The 4012-nt window shown below is 38.7% G+C and overlaps 1 non-coding gene across 1 annotated transcript; it reads right to left on the bottom strand.

Moving 5' to 3' along the window:
* Positions 1-3518: 3518 nt before the first annotated feature.
* LOC113269543 (U6 spliceosomal RNA) lies at positions 3519-3621 on the bottom strand. The gene has a single exon (XR_003321474.1). It is a non-coding gene; the product is annotated as a U6 spliceosomal RNA (small nuclear RNA).
* Positions 3622-4012: the final 391 nt, after the last annotated feature.

Raw genomic sequence — 4012 nt, 5'->3', positions numbered from 1 at the left:
TTAAGGGAAAATAGGGGAGAAAAATTTAAACGGGATTATAAATATCTATTCAGTAACCCTTTTTCTCACTGCAAATTCTGTGGGGGTGTGAATTAAAAGAATGAAACTCAGGAAGCCAATCATCTTATGCAGGTGAGTCCTGTGTTGGGCTTCTAGAAGGCTAGGCTGAGGCTGACCAGCAGAGGAGGTGAAGAGCCTCCCAAAGGGGCCTATCATGTGTCTAGTTTTTAACAAACCGGGCTAGGCATAGAGTGACCACTGGTTCCAGTTTGCTTGAGACTGTTTTTAGCACTATAAGTGCCACATCCCAGGAAACCCCTCGGCCCCGAAAAACCAAAACATTTGGTCACTTTAGTGATAATTAGATTCAGCAGCAGGTAAAATACCAAACCTAAGTATGCAAATCTACAAGACAGTCAACTGACATCCCCCAGCCTCCACCTTGCGCCTCTGTTCACTGCTAAAGGAACCAGCCTCAACCCCTCAGCAGTCAAACCTACTACATGGACAGTCAGAGAAAAATGACAAAAGGGCAGTGGCTGTTTCTCTTCTGCTGACTCTTACTCCCTGTCCATTATTTGTTTGTTTATATGCAGAATGTATTTATGGGTATATTTTTCTGTCTGCAAGCTAAATGGCTGACCCGTACTGGTAGCAATGGCAGCAGCAAGGCAGGACAACCCTGAATAAAGGCTTAATTGATGTGATTACCCAGTGTGGCAAGTACAAAGAATGTATAGTACATTCAAAGTGACTGTCTACATGGATCCAGTAAATGAGATAACAGTTAAAAAAAACCTTGTTTGTTCTAGAAAATACAATCTCATATATTGGAGAGAGCCTAGAAAAAGAGGAAGATTTTTTTGTAGCCACTTTTTTGAGCACTTCGAATGTGCCATGCATTTATATGTATTCTCATTAAATCTTCTAACAGTTTGTAAGATAGCAAAGACCTGAAAAACACCGAGGCTCAGGGACAAGTTTGTGGAAGGAGAATGTGGCTTTCTGCTTAAGCTATTCTAAAAACTAGGCAGATCACCTCGAATATGCCTTTTAGCCTAGTATACCTCTATGTTTATCTGTAAAAGAGGTCCATCTTAATTCCCAGGGTAAGTTTTAGGATTAGTAAAGAGAATAAACCTGAAATTGCTTTGTAAAATGCTATCCAGATATAATCATATCTCCACTACACAGACACACATACACACTTTCAGGAACACACAGAGACATAACTAATACCCTTGGGAAATTTATTTCATCTTTCCGACAAGAACTAACCAAGAAATGATTTGTGAATGGTGACCATGACTTTAGCCTTTGTCTGAGTTCTGTCACTCCCTCTTCAAGCCACACCAAAGAAACACGGAATGTCAGTACAAAGGGCTTTCAGACTAGAATTCTCCATCCTGGTTCTAAGCTGCAGTTTCACACCTATACATCCTGATTTCTGACCATTTGCCTATCTATTGGAAAAATGGACACAACTAAAACAGTTGTGCTTAGAATACCGGTTAAAATCTAAGTATCCATAAGTAGGATGTGTTATTTAACAAAGAGAAATAGTTACAGTTATAATTTGTACCTTGATATAGTGTGGAGTTCTATTTGTCATCTTTTCAATTTTGCACATTTTGTAATGATTCCCCTTCTTACAATGGGTAACAGCTTGTTTTAACACTTGGCAATGTCACATTTATGATGAGGTTTTGTGTATCAGAGCAAACCAAAGGACGGTAACTTCTAGGCAATCTGGCATTTGAAGAAAGACTTTGATTCTTGGTTTTAAAAGTTTTTCATTTAAGGCAAACCGAAATGCTATTTGATACAGAATTATAACAGCAAGTATTATATGCATGTCTATTCAAAAGAAAAAGAATCTGCAAAATTCTAACTTACTTATACCAAATACAAAAATATTAGTTTTTAAAATCTACACATTTTCAAAAAGGCCATCTGAAGTTCCCAGCAACCCTTTAGCAATAGAAGTAGTATTTTTGCCAATGGCAAAACAAACCCAAATATCAAAGGTTTTGCTGATGTTGAAAACTAAAATCCCAAGAGGTCTGAGGAACTTTGAGTTAGACACACATATTCTCTTATTTTTTAAGGCTTGGGGTATACATAAAAAAAACACAAGGCTATCTTATTCCAGTAGCTTCCAAATGTCTTTAGTGCACTTATTAAAAGGCACAAGTGAGAGCCAAACTGCTCTGAAGGCAACCATTGGAAGATAATCATTGTTTCTTCACAGGTGTTTACCAAATCAGGGAGGGCTTAGAAGAGCACAGGAATACACATATGTTAACCACAGATTTCCCCTATGTATAGATTGGGCTGTTCCCTTGGATTTGGTCCCACATGCACCCCCTCCATCCCCCCCCTCCCCCCCATTTAGGATCTTGTATTAGGGAATCACAGACTTGTTGCAAGGGACCTTAGAAGTCATCAGGTTCAATTTCCTTTTGTGAGCTTCAATTCCTTCCACAGCCTATGGGTCACATGGTCAACTGACTGCTAACTAAGGCCTTCCATGATTAGGAATTCAACACCTTGAGGGCAGCCTAGTTCTTTAGATGGTTAGCACATCATGCTGAATTGTCATTTGTTTTGCTCTAGATTCCTTTTCCATCACTTTCCTTTTTTCCAGCCTTTTCCTTCTTCCCTCCCCCCTTCCTTCCTTCTTTCCTCCCTCCCTCCCTTCCTTCCTTCCTTCCTTCCTTCCTTCCTTCCTTCCTTCCTCACTTCCTCCCTCTCTCCCTCCCTTCTTTCCTTCGCAAAAATAATAACTAAGCACCCACCATGTGTCAAGTAGTATGTGCCAAAATCTGGGAAGACATAGTTAGGGTTAGAAGTTGGGGTCGGGTTTCTGCTATCATGTATCTAGCCCTCTGTGGAGCTAACAGGAATACAATACTGTGATGTGCACATGTTGGCACAGAGAAGAAATGAGATGCAATGGGAAAATGGAAACAGGACCCTTAGTACATTCCTGCATGAAACTATGACTCCAAAACAAGAACTTGATTAATAAATAGGAGTTAACCAAATAATGACGTGAAATACAGTGAACATTTCTTGTTTGGGGTATTCCCATAACCCATCCCATCTTTTAATATGAAACATTTTTCTTTAGAAAATGGTCTCTCCACCTTTGTGATCAGTCTTAGTGTGACGATAAGTCCAGGTGTCCTGACCCCATCAGTGGATGGTAGAGAATATAAGCAAGACCAACTGCAATCTTTCTCTAGGGATTTTGAATCTTAAGTAGAATAACAAAGTGATGAAGAAATCATTTGGAGTAGATATTTTTAACTAAAAAAAGAAATAATAAAATACAATTCACATATAACATTGGATAAGTTTATTGCATACAATGTGTTGATTTATTTATATATTGCAATATAATTACCACTGTAGTGTTACCTAATACATCTATCCTATCACATAATTAGCATCTCTTTTTTGTGGTGAGAACATTTAAGATCTAGTCTCTTAGCAACTTTGAATATATAATATAGAGAAATACGGAACACTTCACAAATCTGCATGCCATCCTTGCCCAGGGGCCCTGTTAATCTTCTCTGCATTGTTTTAATTTTAGTAATATGGAAGTGAGCACTGGAGTAGATTTTTTATGTGACAACTGAATAAGATGGCCCAGGGTTTCCTGCTGCTCAGACTTGCAGCACTGCTCTGGTTCCTCTATGTCTGTGCTGTGAGCCACCTTTCCAATAAATTTTAATTTTCTTAATCTAGCAAGAGGCAGTATCAGTTGTTAATCAAATAAGTCTAACTGAAACAAGAAGGTTGTGCTACATAGAAGGTACAGTATATGCAAATACCTGGAGGCATGAAAAAACCTGAAAGCCCAACTCAAGATAAGGTTTATGGAAAGAGGCAAGGATGGAGGGATGGAATTCACTGGGAAACAAAGATCTTATGTAAACCCCTCAAGAGCTTTCAAGTCAAGACATAATAGGATTTTATTCCTGACTCTCATCCCTATCTTGAT

The sequence above is a fragment of the Ursus arctos genome, unplaced genomic scaffold, assembly GCF_023065955.2.
Source record: "Ursus arctos isolate Adak ecotype North America unplaced genomic scaffold, UrsArc2.0 scaffold_22, whole genome shotgun sequence".
In the NCBI taxonomy this organism is placed as follows: domain Eukaryota; kingdom Metazoa; phylum Chordata; class Mammalia; order Carnivora; family Ursidae; genus Ursus; species Ursus arctos.
This window is presented reverse-complemented; position numbering and strand designations above follow the sequence as displayed.